The following is a 24,368-nucleotide window of genomic DNA, read 5'->3' on the forward strand; positions in this document are numbered from 1 at the left end:
TTACTCCTCTTCCAGGCCAGCTCTCTGCTGTGGCCCGGGAAGGCAGTGGAGGATGGTCCAAGTGCTTGGGCCCTGCACCTGCATGAGAGACAAGGAGGAAGCACCTGGCTCCTGGCTTCGGATCGGCGCAGTGCGCCGGCCACAGCACGCCAGCTGTGGCGGCCATTTGGAGGGTGAACCAATGGAAGGAAGACCTTTCTCTCTGTCTCTCTCTCACTGTCTAACTCTGCCTGTCCAAAAAAAATTTTTTTTAAGATTTATTTATTTTACTTGAAAGAGTTAAACAGAGAGAGGAGAGGCAGAGAGAGAGAGGTCTTTCATCTGCTGGTTCCCTCCCCAATTGGCCTCAACTGCCGGAGCTGTGTCAATCCGAAGCCAGGAGCCAGGAGCTTCTTCCAGGTCTCCCACATGGGTGCAGGGGCCCAAGCACTTGGGCCTTCTTCTACTGCTTTCCCAGGCCGTAGCAGAGAGCTGGATCGGAAGTGGAACTGCTGGGTCTTGAACTGGTGCCCAGATGGGATGCCGGCACTGCAGGCGGCGGCTTTACCCTCTGTGCCACAGTGCCGGCCCCATTTTTTTTTAAGATTTAAAATTTTTATTAATATAGAGTGAACAGATTTCATGTATTTCATAGGTTCAATTCTTTGAACATAACCATTCTTCCCTCTGTATCTTAACTCCTTCCCTCAATCCCCCTCCTTCCTTCCTTCATTTTTTTCTTTAATTTTTGCAAAAACATAATTTCAGTCCATTCTGTATTCACAGACTTAATGCATCACCACTAACCATCATACTCAACAGGTGAAAAGTAGGAAGACCACAGTTGCACGGGAGTATAAACAAGGGCTAAAAACATCAATCAAATTATAAGATGTAAATTTCGTTCCTACCAATTTTTTTTTTTTTGGAATTCTATATTAACTACTACATATAAGAGAAAACATATGCTGTTTGCTTTTGGGGACTGGCTTATTTCACTAAGCATAATGGCTTCCTGTTGAGGATGTTACATTTCTTACCGTAGAGTGGCAGAGGTGAGAAAGCAAAGGAGGTGGTGAGGAAGATTGTGATTTTCTTTGTATTTCTACTGGTCCTTTGGAACCACTGTGAACTTTGGATTGTTAAGAAATGTTTATAGGGGCTGGCGCTGTAGTGTAGTGGGTAAAGCCACCACCTGCAGTGCTGGCATCCTTTATGGGCACCAGTTTGAGACCCGGCTTTCTCCACTTCTGATCCAGCTCTCTGCTATGGCCTGAGAAAGCAATAGAAGGTGGTCTGACTCCTTGGGCCCTGCCACCCACGTGGGAGACCTGGAGGAAGCTCCTACCTTCTGGCTTTGTATTGGTGCAGCTCTGGCCATTGTGGCCAATTGGGGAATGAACCAGCAGATGGAAGATCTCTTTCTCTCTCTCTCTGCCTCTGCCTCTCTGTAACTCTGCTTTCCAAATAAATAAATCTTTAAAAAAAAAGTCATTAAAAACATCTTAAAATATATTAAAAAAAAGAGAAATTAGAAACTATCCGTGTCATTCATGTCTGTGGTCCCCCCACCCCGCAAGTTCCCACAACCTCTTCCCTGCACTCCTGCCGTGACCTCATTGCCCTTCCATTGTTGTCCGATGCAGATATTCTCACACATAATAGGAAAGTAGTATTTTCAAATCCAAATCAGAACATGGCACTCTCCTGGTTTAAAAACCCTCAGTGTTTCTCTGAATGGAGAAGAAAACTTCCACTTTGCTTATGGCCCTGTCTAAATACCAACAGAGTTTCTGGACTCAAGTGGCTTCCATAGCCTTCGCAGCTCATGACAAGAGCCTCGAGTGATGACTGACGTCATAAACAAGAGTGTCAATTGTTAAATCAACAACAGGAGTCACTGTGCACTTACTCCCCATGTAGGACCTCTGTCCTTAATGAGGTGTACTATGAGATTTGACTGCAAAACTTGTTCTCAAACAGTACTTTATACTTTGTGTGTCTGTGTGGGTGCAAACTGTTAAATCCCTACTTGGTATAGATTTGATCTTCTGTGTATAAAGATAATTGAAAATGAATCTTATGAAGAATGGGATGGGAGAGGGAGTAGGAGATGGGACAGGAGTGGGGATGGGAGGGGGGTATGGGGGGAAGAACCACTATATTCCTAAAGCTGTAACTATGAAATTTGCATTTATTAAATAAAGCTTTCTTTAAAAAATATACTTCAAGGCCTTTTCTGACACTTTGAATCAAATCTGATGTTTTTTCTAATTCCAAAAATCCCAGGGTGATGTCCAGCTCCTCTCTTTGTTTTAGTCGATATATCCCATGCAGCTGGGATATCAGCCACTGTATTCTTACTTCATGGACTCCATATGTCCTGCTCTCTCTCCCCTATATATATATATATATATATATATATATATACACACACACACACACACACACACACACACACACACATACACACACATATATATAAATAAAATCTCAAGACCTCTGACTTGATCATTTCAGTTCTCCTGTCTTCAAGCTTGTGGATTCTTTCTTATGCCTCCTGTCTCCTGTGGGCTCCTTCTACTGAAGTACAGAGTTTCAGTTTGTAGACTTTCTAGTGTTTCTGTGTGTTTCCTTTCCATAATTTCTGTTTATTGATATCATCTATTCGTCTATCATTTTCCTGGCTTCTTTTAGGTTTTTGAGCTCATTTAATTGGTTGATTTAAAATCTTGTCTAGTAAGTCCAATGTTTGGGCTTCCTTAGGGATAGTTTCCAGCAGTTTTTTTTTTTTTTTAATGGACCATACTGTTCTTGTTTCTTTGTATACTTCGTGATTTTTTCAACTGAAAACTGGATACTTAAATATTATAATTAGTAATTTATTTTATTGTTGAGAGTTCTAGTCATCTGTTTAATGACTTTTCCAGACTATTTTTGCAAAAACTATGTTTTTTGTTGTATGTTGTTATTGAAATCTTTGTCATTTTAACTCGTATTAGGCTACTATTTTGACTGATATTGCACTGAATATCAGGAACTAAAACAAAGGAACAAACAAGAACACACCTCTGCCAGTTTTTGCAGGTTGACTCTGTTCTGGGTCACTCCTTTAACCCTTACTCAAGCTCTTTCCAACTCTGCTTTAGTCTTTGTTTCCTGTTGGTATTGAACCTGGAGATGAGCCTGAGGCGAAAGCTTTGGGTCTTCTCGGATCCTTCTTGAGCATGCCGCCTCCCCAGATATATGCTTGACTGTGTGCATTTCCAAGCATACATGGGCCTTACGAGGGCCCTACTTTCTTTTTTTTTTTTTTTTTTTTTTGGTTTCTAATTATCCTTTTTTTTTTTAACTTTTATTTAATGAATATAAATTTCCAAAGTACGACTTATGGATTACAATGGCTTCCCCCCCATACCGTGCCTCCCACCCACAACCCTCCCCTTTCCCACTCCCTCTCCCCTTCCATTCACATCAAGATTCATTTTCGATTATCTTAATATAAAGAAGATCAGCTTAGTATACATTAAGTAAGGATTTCAACAGTTTGCTCCCACACAGAAACATAAAGTGAAAAATAATAGATGATTTTTTTAAATGATGATGAAATCAGATCAGACCTATTGTCATGTTTAATCCCAGTGAGAGTCAAGTTGGGAATTGATTTTTTTTTTACAGAAGATCAGTTTAGTATGCATTAAGTAAAGATTTAAAGTTTGCACCCCCATAGAAACACAAAGTGAAATAAACTGTTTGAGTACTCGTTATAGCATTAAATCTCAATGTACAGCACATTAAGGACAGAGATCCTACATGAGGAGTAAGTGCACAGTGACTCCTGTTGTTGACTTTACAAATTGACACTCCTGTCTATGGCATCAGTAATCTCCCTAGGCTCCAGTCATGAGTTTCCAAGGCTATGGAAGCCCTCTGGGTTCTCCAACTCTTATCTTGTTTAGACAAGGTCATAGTCAAAGTGGAGGTTCTCTCCTCCCTTCAGAGAAAGGTACCTCCTTCTTTGAAGACCTGTTCTTTCCACTGGGATCTCACTCACAGAGATCTTTTTGCCAGAGTGTCTTGGCTTTCCATGCCTGAAATACTCTCATGGGCATTTCAGCCAGATCCGAATGCCTTTAGGGCTGATTCTGAGGCCAGAGTGCTATTTAGGACATCTGCCATTCTATGAGTCTGCTGAGTATCTCGCTTCCCATGTTGGATCACTCTCCCCTTTATTTATTCTATCGGTTAGTGTTAGCAGGTACTAGACTTGTTTGTGTGCTCCCTTTGACTCTTAGTCCTTTCATTATGATCAATTGTGAACTGAAATTGATCACTTGGACTAGTGAGATGGCATTGGTACATGCCACCTTGATGGGATTGAATTGGAATCCCCTGGTATGTTTCTAACTCTACCATTTGGGGCAAGTCAGCTTGAGCATGTCCCAAATTATACCTCTCTTCCCTCTCTTATTCCCACTCTTATGTTTAACAGGGATCACATTTCAGTTAATTTTCAACACTTAAGAATAACTATGTGATAATTACAGAATTAAACCAGTCATATTAAGTAGAACAGACAAAAAAAAATACAAAGAGGGATAATGTATTAAGTTGTTCATTAACAGTCAGGGCTGTGCTGATCAAGTCACCGTTTTTCATAGTGTCCATTTCACTTCAGGAGGTTTCCTTTTTGGTGTTCAGTCAGTTGTCACCGATCAGGGAGAACATATGGTATTTGTCCCTTTGGGACTGGCTTACTTCACTCAGCATGATGTGTTCCAGATTCCTCCATTTTGTTGCAAATGACTGGATTTCGTTGTTTCTTACTGCGGTATAGTATTCTAAAGAATACATATCCCATAATTTCTTTATCCAGTCTACCGTTGATGGGCATTTAGGTTGGTTCCAGGTCTTGGCTATTGTGAATTGTGCTGCGATAAACATTAGGGTGCAGACCGCTTTTTTGTTTGCCAATTTAAACTCCTTTGGGTAAATTCCAAGGAGTGGGATGGCTGGGTCGAACGGTAGGGTTATCTTCAGGTTTCTGAGGAATCTCCAGACTGACTTCCATAGTGGCTTGACCAGTTTGCATTCCCACCAACAGTGGGTTAGTGTCCCTTTTTCCCCACATCCTCGCCAGCATCTGTTATTGGTAGATTTCTGTATGTGAGCCATTCTAACCGGGGTGAGGTGAAACCTCATTGTGGTTTTGATTTGCATTTCCCTGATTGCTAATGACCTTGAACATTTTTTCATGTGCCTGTTGGCCATTTGGATTTCCTCTTTTGAAAAATGTCTATTGAGGTCCTTGGCCCATCTCTTGAGTGGGTTGTTTGTTTTGTTGTTGTGGAGTTTCTTGATCTCTTTGTAGATTCTGGTTATTAACCCTTTATCAGTTGCATAGTTTGCAAATATTTTTTCCCATTCTGTCGGTTGTCTCTTCACTCTCCTGACTGTTTCTTTTGCAGTACAGAAACTTCTCAATTTGATGCAATCCCAATAGTTGATTTTGGCTTTGACTGCCTGTGCCTCCCGGGTCTTTTCCAGAAATTCTTTGCCTGTGCCAATATCTTGAAGGGTTTCTCCAATGTTCTCTAATAACTTCATGGTATCAGGACGTAGATTTAGGTCTTTAATCCACGTTGAGTGGATTTTTGTGTAAGGTGTAAGGTAGGGGTCTTGCTTCATGCTTCTGCACGTGGAAATCCAGTTTTCCCAGCACCATTTATTGAATAGACTGTCCTTGCTCCAGGAATTGGTTTTAGATCCTTGGTCAAATATAAGTTGGCTGTAGATGTTTGGGTTGATTTCTGGTGTTTCAATTCTGTTCCATTGGTCTATCCATCTGTTTCTGTACCAGTACCATGCTGTTTTGATTACAACTGCCCTGTAGTATGTCCTGAAATCTGGTATTGTGATGCCTCCGGCTTTGTTTTTGTTGTACAAGATTGCTTTAGCTATTCGAGGTCTCTTGTGCCTCCATATGAATTTCAGCATCATTTTTTCTAGATCTGCGAAGAATGTCTTTGGTATCTTGATTGGGATTGCATTGAATCTATAAATTGCTTTTGGGAGAATGGACATTTTGATGATGTTGATTCTTCCAATCCATGAGCATGGAAGATTTTTCCATTTCTTGGTATCCTCTTCTATTTCTTTCTTTAAGATTTTGTAATTCTCATCGTGGAGATCTTTAACATCCTTGGTTAAGTTTATTCCAAGGTATTTGATTGTTTTTGTAGCTATTGTGAATGGGATTGATCTTAGCAGTTCTTTCTCAGTCATGGCATTGCTTGTGTATACAAAGGCTGTTGATTTTTGTGCATTGATTTTATATCCTGCCACTTTGCCAAACTCCTCTATGAGTTCCAATAGTCTCTTAGTAGAGTTCTTTGGATCCTCTAAGTAAAGAATCATATCGTCTGCAAAGAGGGATAGTTTGACTTCTTCCTTCTCAATTTATATTCCTTTGATTTCTTTTTCTTGTCTGATGGCTCTGGCTAAAACTTCCAGAACTATGTTAAATAGCAGTGGTGAGAGTGGGCATCCCTGCCTGGTGCCAGATTTCAGTGGAAATGCTTCCAGCTTTTCCCCATTCAATAGGATGCTGGCTGTGGGTTTTTTATAAATTGCTTTGATTATATTGAGGAATGTTCCTTCTATACCCAATTTGCTTAGAGTTTTCATCATGAAAGGGTGTTGAATTTTATCAAATGCTTTCTCTGCATCAATTGAGATAATCATATGGTTTTTCTTTTGCAGTCTGTTAATGTGGTGAATCACATTGATTGATTTGCGAATGTTGAATCATCCCTGCATACCAGGGATGAATCCCACTTGGTCTGGGTGGATGATTTTCCTGATGTGTTGTTGTATTCTATTGGCCAGAATTTTATTCAGGATTTTTGCGTCTATGTTCATCAGGGATATTGGTCTGTAATTCTCTTTCAGTGCTGCATCTTTCTCTGGCTTAGGGATTAAGGTGATGCTGGCTTCATAGAAAGAATTTGGGAGGATTCCCTCTTTTTCGATTGTTCTGAATAGTTTGAGAAGAAATGGGATTAGTTCTTCTTAGGGCCCTACTTTCTGAAGAAACTTTCTCTGCAGTTCTTCCTCCCACACTGGAAGTGGTACATTATGTGGTGCAACCACAGTCTTTGCTCCAAGCATCTGTGGGGTTTTTTGGTTTGCCTTAGACTCGTGTCAATCAGTGCCCCTTCATGCTCCACACAGTTTAGAACGGACCCAGGTGAAAATGTGAATAAGGTCCTTGCTGCTGTCTAGAACAAGACAGAGTACAGGCAGCCAGCACTGAGCCATTAAAGGAGTGGAACAAAGACAACTGAAAATGCCCCAAAACTCTCCGCTCATTTTAAACTTTTTTTTTCCTGTTTTAGGATTTACTTGGCTGAGTAATCGTGTTTGCAGAGTTCTGACAGCGTTGCTTCCGACGTTGCTTGTCAACGTCACTGTGGAGGTATGGAGTTTGGAAACAGCAGCTCTGCCATTCTGCTGGTGTTGCTGCCTTACATACTGCAACACTGTGCTCTTCGGACAAAAAAAGTAAAGTTTTAATAACTTTTTTTTAATTCACTTGAAAGGGAGGGTGACAGGACAACAGAGACAGAAATAGAGAACAGAAGAGACAGAGAGAGAAGGAGAGACAGACCAGGGCGAACACTGTGGCATAGCGAGTAAAGTTACCACCTGCAGTGCCGGCATCCCATATGGGCTCTGGTTCGAGTCCCAGCTGCTCCACTTCTAATCCAGATCCCATCTTATGGCCTGGGAAAAGCAGCAGAAGATGGTACAAGTGTTTGGGCCCCTGTACCCACATGGGAGACCTAGATCTGGCTCCTGGCTCCTGGCTTTGGTCTAGCCTAGTGCTATCCATTGCAGCCATCTGGGGAGTGAGGCAGCAGATGGAGGACCCCTCTCTCTCTCCCTTGTCTCTCCCTCTCTCTAACTCTGACTTTCAAAATAAATAAATTTTTACAAAAAAGAAACTGACAGAGAGAGATGGAGAGAGACAAATGAACAGAAAGACTGATGAACAAGAGAGAGAAGACAGAGAGAGAGGCAGAAATGCACACACACACAGAGAGAGAGAGAGAGAGACCAAGACAGAGGCTAAGAGAAAGATGGACAAACCAAGTAAGAGAGATACACACAGAGCAGAGAAAGATGTAGATGAACAAAAATATAGAGAGACAGATGGACAGAGATATAGACAGAGAAACAGAAAGACACAGAGAGGAAGATACAGAGGAAGATGGAGATATACACAGAAGGATATATATATATATATATGCAGAGAAATCGACAGCGAAAGAGACAAATGGACTGAGAGATAAACAGAGAAGACAGACAAATTCAGTGAGACAGCAAGAGACATATGGACAGAGAGATTGAAAGGGACACAGACATGCAGAGAAGACACAGATACACAGAGAGAGTAGGACAGATAGAGCAACAGACACAGATGGACAAGGAGATCGAGTGAGACAGACATGGAGAGACAGAAAAAAGGGAGAGCCTGGTGGGAATATAGGGAGACAGTCACAGATTGAGACAAAGTAAGAGGGAGTCAGGCAAAAAAGAAACAGTTGGCCTGACAGCCAGAGAGAGAACATGACACCAAGAGACAGTGAAAGTGACAGAGATAGGCAGAGACACTGAGAGGTAGAAAGAGTAACAGATAAAGATATAGCAAGAGGGACAAACTAGGAGACAGGCAGAGAGACGTGGGCAGAGAGATAGGGAGAGAGACAGACGGAATGACAGGTATGTAGAGAAACAGGCAGAGACGGACAGTTACAGGCAGAGTGACAGAAAAAGAGACTGATAGAGACAGAGGCAGAAAGACAGATCAAGAGAGACAGACATGCAGAAAGAAAAACAGACAGAAAAAGACAGAAAATAGGTGACAGACACAGAGAGACAAACAGAAAGAGAGAGGGATAGAGATAGACTAACAGAGGCAAACAGCCACGCAAAGGGAGAGAGGCAGGCAGAGGGAGAGATGGATAGAATGACGGATGGAAAGACAAATAGCAAGGGAGACAGTGAGTGGCAAGCAGGTGGACAGAGACACAAAGAGACAGATAGAGGAAATACAGACTGAGAGACACACATCCAGAGATAGTGAGCCAGGCAGACAGAGCCAGGCAGAGTGACAGAGCCAGAGAGAGGCAGTCACAGGGACAGAGTGAGAGCAAAACAGATGGAGAGTGACAGACACACTGACAGAAACACTGAAAGACAGCGAGACAGAGACACAGAGAGTGACAGACCAACAGAGAGACAAATAGAATGAAAGAGACTGTAGACACAGCCATAGTAAGACAGTGATAGATGGCGAGAGAGAGAGAGTAATAGAGACAGATATAGTGAGAAACAGATACTCAGAGGGAGACATTGAGAGACAAACACATAGACAAGTGGAGAGAGACAGGGAAAGGGATAGGCAGCGTGACTGACAGATGGAGAGACTGATTCACGTTGAGGCAGGCAGACACAGAAACAGAGAGACAGGCAAACTGAGAGATGAACAGAGGGACAGATCCAGATAGAGATGGACAGGCAGGGAGAAAGACAGATACACACATAGTCCGAGACAGAGACATGGACAGAGAACAAGAAAGACCGATGGAAAAAGACAGATCGAGAGTGACTGGATAAGACAGACTGACAGGCAGAAGGACGGACTGTGAGACAGGCAGACAGATTGAAATAGACCAACAGGCAGGCAGAAAGGGAAAGACAGAAATAGACCAGCGGGTAGACTGATAGAGACAGACTGACAGATATAGAGAGAAAGACAGAGAGAGGGACACAGGTATATGGAGAAACATGGACAGAGAGACACAGGGAGACAGAAAGAGAAAGAGATTGATTGAAAGTAACAAATACAGAGAAGACATGACAACAGAAACAAAGGGAGGGAAAGATGGAGAGGCAGGTGTACAAAGACAGAGACATAAATACAGACAACAGACTGACCAACAGAGAGGGACAGGGTGACACTTTGACAGAGATAGATAAACAGACACAGACGGAAAGACCAACAAACAGAGAAAGATGAACAGGGAGATAACAGGAAAGAGATAGGGAGACAGAGATAGACTGTGAGACAAATAGAGAAACAAGGAGACAGATGAACAGAGTGATAGAGACAGTAAGTAACACACAGAGTGACAGAGAGAAACATAAACAGTGACAGAGTGACATAAACAGAAAAGACACAGAGACAGACAAGCAGAGAGAGCCAGATGGAAAGAGATTCAGAAAGAAACAGAAGGACTAGAGAGTGACCATGAGAAACAGAGCAAGCAGAGACAGTGTGACAGAGACATGGTGTGAGTGACAGACATAGGGAGAACACCAGACAGTGGCAGAGACAGAGAATCGGAGTGACAGAAACAGACAAAAAGAACAACAGAAAAGAGACTGGCAGAAAGAGATGGATGGAGAGAGATACAGAGAGGGACAGCCAGAGAGACAGCACCTGCTGGCAGCCAGACACACAGAGAGAGGGACAGACTAGCAGACAGAAGGACATAGACACAGATCTAGAGAGAAACACAGAGTGGCAGGCAAAGAGAAAGACAAAAGAGGGTGAGAGAGATACAGAGAAGAGAGACAGATACAGATAAAGTGCCTGACAAAGATACAGAGAGAGAGAGATGGACAGAGACAAACAGATACACACAAAGAGACAGAGATAGAGAAAGAGGAAGAGGGATAGACAGAGAAAGACAAGAAGATGAAGAAGAAGACAGACACAGAAAATGAGAGAAACAGAAGACAGAGAAACAGGGTTATAGACAGAAAGGGAGATAGACACAGAGAGAGGGAGGGAGAGACAGACTTAACAGAGAAATGGACAGACTGAAGGAGAGAAGAACAGAGACACATGAGCAGAGTGACAGATGCAGAGAAAGAGGGGGAAAGACACAGACAAATGGACATTGACATAGGCAAACAGACAACAGTGACAGGGACAGGGTCAGTGAGACAGATGGAGAGTGACAGGAAGATGGACAGAGACAGATACACGCACTTTGTGTATTTCTCACCCTGGTAGACAGACAGGGAGACCAATAAAAAGAGACAGAAGAGCAAGAGAGTGAAAGACACAGTGAGAGAGATGGAGAGAGAGAAAGACATAGAGCAAGAGACTGGCGGTGAGAGAGTGACAGAGACACACAGAAAAAGAGGCAGAGAGGGAAAGGGACAGACTGACAGATGAAGAGATAGAGGCAAACAAATAGAAATACAGATAAACTGACAGAAACACACAGAAACAGAGGGCCCGAGGTACATATAGACAGTGACAAATGTACAGAGACAGGAAGACAGAGTGGGGCAGAGGGAAAGGCAGACAAAGAAAGACAGACATGGACAGGGAACGAGACAAAAATAGAGTGAGAGCAAGACAGATGGAGAGTGACAAACAAGATGTGAGACATGTGACTGACAAAGAGAGACAGACACCAATAGACAGGGAGACAGACAGAGTGAAATAGGTAGAGAAAGAGACCAATAGATAGACTGGCAGAGATAGAGACAGAAAAGACAGATACAGACTCCCAGAGAAAGGGACGGAGTTAGAGAGACAGATGGACAGAGAGACAAAGGGAACCGGGAAAGGAGAGACACACAAATACAGAGAAGACATACAGAGACAGATGGACAGAGAGACTAACAGAGCAAATGAGACAGCCTAAGGAAGAGACAGAGAAACTGACAGAGAGAGAGAGAGAGTGAGAGTGACAGAGACAGAGAAAGAAAAATAGTGAGGCAGAGATACAGTGACACAGACGTATGGAGCTAGAGATAAGGAGGGAGAGACAGGCACACTGACAGAGATGCAGGAGGAGAAAGACACGCTGAGAGATATAGACTGGGAGATAGATGAACAGATACACAGATAGACAAATAGACTGATAGAGACAAGGAGAGAGACACATACGGACAGAGAGAGCGAGACAGATGGATTGACAGGTAGACAGATGGCGAGTGACAGAGACAGACTAGACAGAGAGAATGGTAGAGACAGATTGAGAATGCAAGACAGAGACAGGAGATACAGGCAGAGATAGGCACAGAGACAGACAGACTGAGAGACACAGACAGACCAACAGACATACTCCCAGGCAGACAGGGAGACGGACACACAGGTAGACACAAAGACAGACACGGGAGAGATGGACAGAGAGACAGGAAAAGTAGAGAAACTGAGTGATACACTAAGAGACAGAGAGTCAGACCGATAAAACTACAGACATATAGACGGAAAGGGATTGAAACAGATGGATAGAAAGATATAAAGACAGGCCGGCGCCGCGGCTCACTAGGCTAATCCTCCGCCTTGCGGTGCCGGCACACTGGGTTCTAGTCCCCATCGGGGCGCCGGATTCTGTCCCGGTTGCCCCTCTTCCAGGCCAGCTCTCTGCTGTGGCCAGGGAGTGCAGTGGAGGATGGCCCAAGTACTTGGGCCCTGCACCCTATGGGAGACCAGGATAAGTACCTGGCTCCTGCCACCGGATCAGCGCGGTGTGCTGGCCGCAGCGCGCCGGCCGCGGCGGCCATTGGAGGGTGAACCAACGGCAAAAGAAGACCTTTCTGTCTGTCTCTCTCTCTCACTGTCCACTCTGCCTGTCAAAAACAAAAAAAAAAAAAAAGAAAGATATAAAGACAGAGACAGATAGATGGAGAGTGGCAGAGACATGGAAACAGACTGAGTGACAGATTGACAGACTGCTGGATGGACAGAGAGACTGAAAGAGACAAATCCTGAGACAGGTTGACAAAGACACAGAGAAAGAAATAGACACAGAGGCTGATAGATAAACAGAGACAGACAGAAACACGCAGAGACTTAGTGACAGAGAAAACAGAGACAGAGCCAAAGAGACAGACATATAGCCCAAGAGAGAGAGAGAGAGAAAATAAGACAGGCAGGCAGACTAATTGAAAGAAAAATACAAAGAGAGAGAGAGAGAGAGAGAGAGACAGAGAACAGGAAAATGGGCAGACAGACAGCTGGACAGAAAGCAACAGAGACAGATGGAGAGATACAGAGGGAAACAGAAAGAGACAGAATGATAGTAGCAGAGATAGGAAGATAAAGAAACAGATGAACAGAGAGACTGAGTTAGAGACACAGAGACAGATACACATAGAGACAGAGAAACAGAAATATAGAGAGGGGGAACACAGAGAGAAAGAGAAGCAGAGAAAAGTATAGAAAGTGAAACAGACCAAGGGAGAGAGCAGTATAGACACACAGACCAGGAGATAACAGAGACCGATGAACAGACATACAGTGAAACAGGCACAGAAAGACAACCAGATTGTCAGCCAGAGAGAAATAGACATACAGAGAGACTGAGAAAGACAAATGGGCAGAGAGAGACAGAGATAGACACAGAGAGAAGAGAGGCCTACTGAGAGACAGAAAAACAAAGAAAGGAACACTGAGAGGTAGACACAGACAGACATATGGACAGACAGCAAGAGAGATGGACAGACACAGAGAGAGACAGATTGAGAGATTGACAAAGAGACATGGGGACAGTGAGAGATAGACATAATGGATGGAGAAAGAGATATACTGAATGACAGGCAGACTTCAGAGAGATATATAGAGAAGCAGAAGGGCAGAGAGACAGAGACAGACAGATGGATAGAGATCTAAGGTACTGAAAGGCAGATATCCAGAGAGAGACAGACAGGATCAGAGAGATGGATAGACTGAGAGGCAAACAGATAGGTGGAGAGACAGACATAGACAGAGACTAAGACACATGGTCAGAGGCAGATGGAGAGCGACAGACACAGAGAAACAGACCAACAGATGGAGGACAGAGAGGGAGACCAACACAGAAAGAAAGAGACCAAAATGCAGACAGAAAAAGAGAGAGATGGAGAGAAAGAGAGAAGCAGATAGAGGCAGAGACAGAACGAATGAAAAGCAGAGAGAGTGAGAGAGTAAGAAACAGAGACAGAAATAAATGGACTGACAAGGACAGACATAGATGGACAGAGAGAGACAGACAGTGACAGCAACAGAGACAGTTGCACAGAGAGACAGAGACAGTAAGCAACAGAGATGCAGACTGAGACAAATTAATAGAGAGCAACAGAGTGACATGCAAAAATAGACAATGAGATAGAGACATAGACAGGAAGAGACACAGATTAACAGAGTGAGATAGAGACAGACACACAGACACAGAGATGTAGACAGGAAGAGAAAGATAGAGATAGATAACAGACATACAGAGACAGTGAAAGAGAGACAGATACAGATTAACAGAGAGATGGACATAGAGAGACTGAGGGAAACATAAATGAACAGAGAAAGAGATACAGAGAATGACTGATAGAGGCAGACAAAAAGAGAGGTAGGTGGAGAGAAAATGACAGAAACACAGAAACAGAGACAGTGTCAGAGACAAACACAAAGAGACCAGTAGAGCAGCAGACGGAGAGACAGGCCGAGAGGGAGAGACAGAGAAACAGAAGAAAATGTTGAGAAAAAACAGAGACCAGCGGACCAAAAGAGTGAGATAACCAGACAGATGGATGGAAAGTGACACAGAGAGAGAGAGAGAAATGAAAACAGGGAAACAGAGGGAAAGACGACCAAAAGTCAGAGACAGGGCCAGCGCCATGGCTCACTTGGCTAATCCTCCACCTGCGGCGCCGGCATCCCATCTGGGCGCCGGGTTCTAGTCCCGGCTGCTCCTCTTGCAGTCCAGCTCTCTGATGTAGCCTGGGAATGCAGTGGAGGATGGCCCAAGTGCTTGGGCTCTGCACCCACATGGGAGACCAGGAGAAGCACCTGGCTTCGGATCAGCATAGTTCCGGCCGTAGTGACCATTTGGGGAGTGAACCAACGGAAGGAAGACCCTTTTCTTTGTCTCTCTCTCTCACTGTCTAACTCTATCTGTCAAAAAAAAGTCAAAGACAGACAATTAGACACAGAGAGAGAGAGAGATGGACCGAAAGATACAGATAGCAGAGATAGCCAGAGATATAGAGAGAGACTGACAGATGGACAGAAAGAGTATGACAGACAGATTGACAGAGACAGAACAGCAGGCAGGGAGAGAGAGAAACAGGCACACTTGGATGGACAGAGAATGAGATAGGTAGAAGGAAAGACAGACTGACAGACAAAGAGACCAAGAAACAGAGAGACAGATGGACAAGGCAGATGAAGAGATAGAGATAGACCCAGAGAGAGGTGGACAAACAGAATCAGACATACCTACAGACAGACAGAGAGGCAAAAGGGACAAACAGACTGGTAGAGAGAGACAGAGACAGACATCAATGAAAGCAACACAGTGACAGAGGGAGAGAGACAGATACACAAAAGAGACACAGAGAGGGACACAGCAAGAGAGGCCGACAGAAGAAGATACAGGCAGAGAGACAGAGACACACTAGACAAAGAGAGTGACAGACAAAGAGGAGCAAAGTGAGAGACAGGAGTTAGAGACAGAGCCACAGACATACAGACACAGAGACAGAAAGGCAAAGTGGCAGATAAGACACACAGAGAAATGAAGATGGAAACAGAGTGAGCCACACATGTAGAGATACAGACTGACAGAGAAAGAACAAGATAGAGGAAGACAGAGAGAGACAGAGGAAGACAGTAACACACAAAGAAGACTGAGATAGATAGGGAGAAACAGAGAGACTGAGAAACAAGGAAAGACAGACCAAGAGAAAGAGATGGACAGGGAGACAGACACACCAACAGCAGACAAATGAGTAGAGATAAACAGGAATACCAGTGGACAGACACTGAAACAGAGAGATAGGGGAGACCATCAGACAGACGTGAGAGAAAAACAGAGACAGAAGGAGAGTGACAGGGAAACACAGAGACAGAAAGAAATAGACTGACAGAAAGGAGAGACAGATACAAACACAGAGAGGCAGGTAGAGAAAGACAGATGGGAAGACAGAGATAATGAGAGAAACAGAGCAAGAAGCAGAAAGACAGAAACAAACAGTGAAAGTGACAGGGGAGAAACAGAGACAGACCAATGGACAGAGTGAGAGGCAGATATAAAGAAAAACAGGGACATATTGGGAGAGATAGATCAGACTGACAGAGATAGAAACAAAGAGATTGACAAGCAGAGAGAAATGGACAGAAACAGACAGAAAGAGGCAGTCAGACAAACATACAAACATGGACAGATATGGACATAGACAGATGGATGGATAAAAGAGTCAGACAGAGCAAGAGTCAGAGAGTGACAGAGACCAACACAGAAAGAAAGACTGAAAGAGACAGACAGCCAAGAGATAGACAAAGATATATGCACACACACAGAAAGATGGCCACAGAGACAGACATACAAGCAAAGAGAGACGTACATAAAGGCAGTCAGACATATGGACATAGAGATAGCAAAACAGGCAGAGAGACAGGCAGACTGATGTATATAGACAGAGAGAAAGATGCACAGAGTGAGGGAGCAACAGATACACAGGCATAGAGTCAGATGGTGAGAGATAAAGAGACAGAATAGTGACAGAGTGACTGAGAATGAGAGAGAAAGACTAACAGAGCAATGGACAGGCAGAGAAAGAGAAAGTGAATGAGAGACAGGCACACAGAGAGAGAGGGAAAGACATGGATAGAGAGAGAAACAAGTTGAGAGAGGTAGATACACAGGTGGACAGATGAACAAAGAAAGGGAGACAGAGAGATGGACAAAGATACAGCAAGAGAGAGCGCAATAGAATGAGATAACAGAGTGAGTTAGAGACAAATGGTGAGAGAGATCAAACTGACAAACAGACCGACAGGCAGACAGAGAGAGACTGACTGAGAGAAAGACAAACAGAGGAAGGGGAGAGAAAGCAAGAAATAAATGAATGGATAGGGAGTCAGACAGAAACACCAAAAGTCAGAGAGAGGACAAAAAGCCAGAGACAGACATGACCGAGACAAACAGGCCAGCATAGAGAGTGAGACAGAGTGACAGAAAGACAGTGAGGGGGAGACAGAAACACAGAGACAGACAAACAGACTAAGACATGGCCAGATTGACAGATTGAGAGTGACAGAGGTGGACAGAAAGAGAGCAAAAGGGACAATCAGAGACAGACTGACAGAGACAGATACAGAGAGAAAAACCCAGAGATGGACTCACACATTGTGACGGAGAGAGATGAGGGAGGGAGACAGAGACAGAGAGATGGACAGAAAGACCAACAGGCAGACAGGTGAGATTGGCAGAATCAGAACAATTGAGTTAGAAATAGACTGAGAGGCAGACAGAGGCAGAGAAAGAGACAGATGGACAGAGAGACACGTAGTAAGACAGAATGACAAACAAATGGAGAGTGACAGGCAGAAATAGACCAACAGCAGAGAGACAGTAAGAGAGATACCGACACATAGATACAGAGTGTTAGATACTGAGAAAGAGACTAACAGGCAGGCTCATGGAGACAGGAATGTCAAGACAGAAGGAGGACAGAGACAGAGATAGTCACAGAGAGACGGATGGACAGACAGTAATGACAGAGACAGAGAACCGACAGGGTGATAGAGACGGTGAAAAAGAGACAGAAAGAGGCATGTAGGGAGAGACAATGACACAAAAATAGAGGCAGATAGAGTGAAGGAGAGGGAAGGAGACAGAACAAGACAGACAAATTGAGAAACTCACAGGGAGAGAAAGACCAAGAGGTGAACAGACAGATGGACCCAGAGATACAGACAGACTTACATAGAGACATAGACAAGGAGTCAAACAGATGGAGATTGACAGACTGACAGAAATGGACTGATAAGCAGAGACAGAGTGAGGGAGATAGAACAAGAGAGAGACAGAAAAAGACAGACAAATAGAGTGATGGAGAAAGAGACTGAGAGAACAGAGAGTGAGATAGATACCCACAGAAAGAGCTGCAGACAGTAAGATAGAGACAGACTGACAGACACAGAAACAGAGAGACAGCCAAGAAGATGGAGACAGACAGACATAGTGACAAAGAAAGAAGACTGACAAAGAATCAGACACACTGAATGGCAGACAGGCGGAAAGAAACATAAAATATATATAAAATGTTTATATAAATAAATATATATGGGGTACAGACACAGAGAAAGAGACGGGAAGGTAGAGATAGACAGAATGGGTCAGAACAACAAGTAGACAAAGACTAAATAGATAAAAAAAAAAGCAGGACAGACAGAGGGAGTCAGACAGAGAGAGATAGAGAGGCCTAAAGAGAGAGAGAGAGAGACTGATGGACCAACAGACTGATATTGAGAGCAACGGGCAGACAGACTGAAATAGAGAAAGACAGAGGGACAGAGAGGCAAACAGATGGATGGACAGAGACAGAATAAGACAGGCGGAGAGAGGGAAACATAGGGACAGAGAGACAGCAAGAAATATAGCATTACAGAGAGATAGGATAGACAGAAAAGGGAGTCAGAGAAAGACACCGAGACAGAATCAGACGTGGCAACAGGTAGACTACATAAAGAGAGAGACACACACAGAGACAGAGAGAGGAAGAGAGAGCAAGAGCGACAGGACAGGCCAATAGAGACACAGAGAGAGAGAATGACAGATAAAGAGAAAAATACAGAAGGTCAGAGAGAGAGAGAGAAGGAGAGCCAGACAATCAGAGGATCAGACAGCAATAGGCAGGCAAGCAGACAGAAAGACAATAGAGGGAGAGACAGACAGGGAGACACACAGACGGAGAATCAGACAGTCCAACAGGCAAAAAGACAGAAAGTGAAAGTCATAGAGACAGACATACACAGAGGGAGAGAAAAGCAGGCAGAATGAGACAGAGAGGGAGAGAGAAGCAGAGACAGAGAGAGGTACACAGACAGATGGACAGTGTCAGAGAGACACAAAGACCAATGGAGAATGACCAGGAGAAAGAGACACAGACAGAGGTAGACAGGCAGATAGAGACACAGAGAGAGAAACAGTGAGAGTGAGTGACAGATGGAGAGGGAGAGAGACAGAGAGGGAAAGAGAAACATTCTGAGAGACAAAAACATAGATGGACAGAGAGACAAACAGAAAATAGACGAACAGGCGGACAGACAGAGGGAAGCAGGGGCAGACTGACAGACAGAGACCGAATGAGTCAAGAAGAAAGAGACTTAGAGACATATAGCATAAGAGAGACAGAATGAGACACTGACAGCCAGGCAGAAAGGAGAGAGACGAACAGGGAGAGAGAGACAGACAGACATAGTAATAGAGATCAACAGGCAGACAGAAAGGGAAACACATTTACAGACAGACAAAACAGGCAGACAGGAAGAGAGAATGAGACAGGAAGACAGACAAAAGAAGGAGAGAGACAGAGACAGACAGAAAAAGAATCAAACACATTGACAGGCAGACAGAAAGAGAGGGGCTGGCATTGTGGCGCAGTGGGTTAAAGCCCTGGCCTAAAGTGCCGGCATCCCATATGGGCGCTGGTTCTAGTCCTGGCTTCCCCCTCTTCTGATCCAGCTCTCTGCTATGGCCTGGGAAAGCAGTGGAGGATGGCTCAAGTCCTTGGGCCCTTGCACCCACGTGGCAGACCTGGAAGAAGCTCCTGGCTCCTGGCTTCAGATCGGCGCAGCTCTGGCCATTGGGGCCATCTGAGGAATGAACCTGCGGATGGAAGACCTCTCTCTCTGTCTCTGCCTCTTTCTGTAACTCTGTCTTTCAAATAAATAAAATAAATCTTTAAAAAAAAAGAGAGAGCAAGGGAAAAAGACATACACAGACACACAGACTGTGAGAGAGACAAAAGCAGACAATCAGAAAGACTGACAGGGTGAGACAGAATAAGAGACAGAGCATGCACAGGAGAGAATGAGACAGACTGACAGATTAAAAAAAAAGAGTGATAAAGACAGAGAGAGGTACAGAGAGACAGGGAGACAGAATGACATACAGACAGACCCAAACCAAGAATCAGACACACCAACAGGCAGGCAGACATGCAGAGAGACAGAAAGGCCTACTCAGAGAAAGCACACAAGAAAGAGAGAGGTAGAGAGGAAAAGAGAGAAAAACAGATTGTGGAAGACATAGAGATATAGACAAAAACAGAGAGACAGAGGCAAAGACAGAGAAATAGACATAGACAAACAGTGAGCAAGACAGGGAGACAGCGTCCAAAAGAGACAGAGATACAGATATACAGAGACAAACACACTACAGACAGAAGTGAACAGAGAGGCTGATTGACAGAACTAGACAGGCAGAGAGAGACACAGACAGATATATAGAGACAGACAGATCAACTGAGAGAGAGGCAGAGACAGACCAAGAGAGCAAATGAACAAGAAACAGGGAAAGAGAGAGAGATAAAGAAAGAGACACAGAGACAAAAATAGAGGCAGAGAGAGCAACATACAGAAACAGAAAGAAACAGCAACAGGTAGACGGATACAGAGAGATACATACACACAAAGAGACAGACCAAGACAGATGTGCAAACGGTGACAGAGATACAGACAGACTGATAGATGGACAGAGATAAATTGACAGAAAGGAGAGCGTTAGACAGATTGACAGACAGATATATAGAAAGACAGACCCAGAGACCAGCAGAGAGAAACAGACTGACAGGCAGACAGAAAGACAGGCAGAGAAACAGTGAGAGTGACAGAGAGACAATAATAGAGCAAGAGACTGACAGAGACAGGAGTAAATGGGGAACAGATAGATACAAACTGAGAGATGGACAGACACACAGAGACACAAATTGATGGACAGAGAGACAGGTGGACAGTGAGACAGACAGACTGCTGAGAGAATCAGACTGAAAGGCAGACAGACAAAATGACAGGTACGCAGACAGAGACAGGGAGAAGGAAATGGAAAGACAGACCAAGAGATGGAGAGAGACTGATAAAGAGACAGAGTTGAGAGAGACAGATAAAGAACAGACAGCAAGAGACATGCAGAGAGAGAGAGATGGACAGAGATGCAGATGGATAGGTAGAATCAGACACACAGAGTGACAGGCAAGCAGACAGACAAAAAGAGAGAGACAGGCAGACAGAGACAGACACAGATACACAGAGAATGAGACTGCTGGCAGATAGAGACAGACAGTGATAGAGGCACAGAGGGAAACAGAGAGAGGTGGATGGAGACAGAGATGGACAGAAGGACAAGGACAGAGACACAGGAGTATTCAGACATACAGACACAGAGAGTGCAAGAGACAGAGACTGTCTTCCATAGTGGCTTTACCAGTTTGCATTTCCAGCAACAGTGGATTAGTGTGCCTTTTCCCCCACATCCTCGCCAGCATCTGTTTGTTGATTTCTGTATGAGGGCCATTCTAATCAGTATGAGGTGAAACCACATTGTGGTTTTCATTTGCATTTCCCTGATGGCTAGTGATCTTGAATATTTTTTCATGTGTCTATTGGCTGTTTGGATTTCCTCTTTTGAAAAATATCTGTTTAGGTCCTTGGCCCATTTCTTAAATGGGTTGTTTTGTTGTGGTAGAGTTTCTTGATCTCTTTTTAGATTCTGGTTATTAATCCTTTATCAGTTGCATAGTTTGCAAATATTTTCTCCCATTCTGTTGGTTGCCTCTTCACTTTCCTGACTGTTTCTTTTGCAGTGCAGAAACTTCTCAATTTTATGTAATCCCAGTCAGTTGTTAATTTTGGCTTTGATTGCCTGTGCCTATATCTTGCAGGGTTTCTCTGATGTTCTCTAATAATTTGATGGTGTTGGATCGTAGATTTAGATCTTTAATCCATGTTGAGTGGATTTTTGTATAAGGTGTAAGGTCTTGCTTCATGCTTCTGCACATGGAAATCCATTTTTCCCAGCACCATTTGTTGAATAGACTGTCCTTGCTCCTGGAATTGGTTTTAGATCCTTGATCAAATATAAGTTGGCTGTAGATGTTTGGATTGATTTCTGGTGTTTTTATTCTGTTCTATTGGTCTATCCATCTGTTTTTTTACCAGTACCAGGCGGTTTTGATTATAACTGCCCTGTAGTATGTCTTGAAGTCTGGTATTGTGATGCCTCCGGCTCTGTTTTTGTTGTATAAGATTGCTTTAGCTATTCGAGGTCTCTTGTGCCTCCATATGAATTTCAGCATCATTTTTTTCCAGATCTGAAAAGAATGTCTTTGGTATTTTGATTGGTATCGCATTGAATCTGTAAATTACTTTTGGAAAAATGGACAGTTTGATGATATTCTTCCAATCCATGAACATAGAAAATTTTTCCATTTTTTTTTTGTATCCTCTTCTATTTCTTTTTTTGAAGTTTTGTAATTTTCATCAGAGAGGGTGGAGATATGATCTCCTCTGTTGTAATCATACCCTCGCTTCCTTTTCCAAGGTGATCAGTGCCCAGGGTTAGCCCACAGTGGGTGCAGCCCTCAAACCGCACCACCACATGAACTGCACAAAGGACCTGTGCAGTCCTCAGTATGAGCATGGGTCCCTCTGCAGTGGCCCATCCCAGGCAGTCGGGGAGCAACGAGCCTCTGGTGCCAGACACAGTGGTTGCCCAGAGACCGAGCTACACCCTGTGCCCTGTCATGCAGTCAGAGTTATAGTCACAGAGTTCAAGACTCCCACAGTCACAGGGTGCAGGCGATTTGCTCCGACCCACTAGCCTGTCCCGTCCATGGAAAGCACAGAAACGTTCCAAAGCCAGCTGCCTGTGGGTGCTCCGCCTTGGCAGTTTGAGTCCTGGAGCCTGTGATAGGTTGAGAAAATGGGGGCACCTCACAATGCTAAATGGGTTCCCAGCCCCCTGTCTATCCTCCCAGCCAGACTCAAAGTCAGTCGGGAATGCAGCTTTTTCCCTCTGGTAAAATCCCCTGGTCAAATGGGTGCACGAGAGCCACTGCAGTCTCTACTTGTGTCAAAACGGCACCTTCTCCCTGCCGGTTGCCAGGCGCCCTTGGTGGGGGATGGATTGGAAGAAACGTGATTTCCTTTTGCTGGATTAGCTGGGTACACTGCGCCGCAGCTAGGGCCCCAGGCTGGACTCAAAGGCAGTATGGTCTGCAAGGCTCTCCCTCGGTGGCATGGGCTTCCAGTCTGCTCTCCCCTCACTCTCCTAAGCTGACATCTCCTCCAGTTCCTGGCTGCGGGGCTCAAGTGTTGTTTCTCTGCTTGTTGCGCGTCCACACCTTCCTTGCTGCTCCATCGCATCTCTTCCTTCTGTAGAATTTCCACGGCACGCTTCTCTCCGACTCTCCCAGGAATGCACTTCCTCTGCTTTTCGTCTGATATTTTCCCCTCGTCTAAGGCAGCACATCTATTTCCTATTGGAATTCCCTTTGCTCGTTTTTCTTCCCTACTCTGAGCCATAAGCAAGCACTGATTTTTCGGTTTCTGTGAAATGCCTCTTCTGAACATTCCATATATATGGAATAATCAGATAGCTAGACTTTTGTGATAGGCTTCTTTCACATAGCATGTTTTGAAGATGAATCTATGTTGTAACATGTTTCTTAAATGTTTTAAAAGATTTATTTATTTATTTGAAAGAGTTACACAGGGAAAGGAGAGGCAGAGAGAGAGAGAGAGAGAGAGAGAGAGAGAGAGGTCTTCCATCAGCTGGTTCACTCCCCAGGTGGTTGCAATGACCGGAGCTGCACCAGTCTGAATCCAGGAACCAGGAGCTTCCTTCGAGTGCATGCGGTGCACGCGGGTGCAGGGGCCCAAGCACTTGGGCCATCTTCTGCTGCTTTCCCAGGCCATAGTGGAAAGCTGGATCGGAAGTGGAGCACCTGGGACTCGAACCGGCACCCATATGGGATGCTGGCACTGCAGGTGGTGGTTGCTTTACCCACTATGCCACAGTGCCAGCCCTTGTAGCATTCTTAATGATAAAATTAAAGTGATGGATTAATGTTTGCAGATGTTTAGTGACATGGAAGGCGATGAGAGGATTGTGACTATAAAGGGATAGCATAAAAGATCTATGTAGTTGAAAAAAGTTTTTTATTTTTATTTTGATGGTGGTTACACAAATCTATACAAGCAACAAAATTGCATAGAACTTTGGAAAAACTGTATATTCAGCTGCAAAACAATGCAGTTGAACTCCTGCTTTACACCACATATAAAAATTAATTCAGAACATATGAAAGATCCAAGCATAAGAGAAGAAATTATAAAACTCTTAGAAGAAACAGAGAGAAAAAAAAGAACAAAAAAACCAGGAACAAATCTTCATGAACTTAGATTGGGCAGTGGTTTCTTAGATGTGAGACAAAAAACACAAACAACAAAAGAAAAAAATGTGGAGGGATGACATTGTGACACAGTAGGTTAAGGGCACTGCAGGTGGCGGCTTTACCTGCTGTGCCACAGCACTGACCCC

General features: G+C 44.0%; 1 protein-coding gene across 20 annotated transcripts in view; it reads left to right on the forward strand.

Moving 5' to 3' along the window:
* TRMT2B (tRNA methyltransferase 2B) overlaps positions 1-24,368 on the forward strand; it is a 123,187-nt gene that overhangs the window by 75,201 nt on the left and 23,618 nt on the right. For all 20 annotated transcript variants that reach the window (XR_016228159.1, XR_016228160.1, XR_011385543.2 and 17 more), the window contains one exon: positions 7,377-7,456. The gene's annotated coding sequence lies outside the window, so the exon portion shown is untranslated. The remainder of the gene's footprint in view (positions 1-7,376; positions 7,457-24,368) is intronic.

The sequence above is a fragment of the Oryctolagus cuniculus genome, chromosome X (assembly GCF_051225735.1).
Source record: "Oryctolagus cuniculus isolate XC-2025 breed Fujian yellow rabbit chromosome X, ASM5122573v1, whole genome shotgun sequence".
In the NCBI taxonomy this organism is placed as follows: Eukaryota; Metazoa; Chordata; class Mammalia; order Lagomorpha; family Leporidae; genus Oryctolagus; species Oryctolagus cuniculus.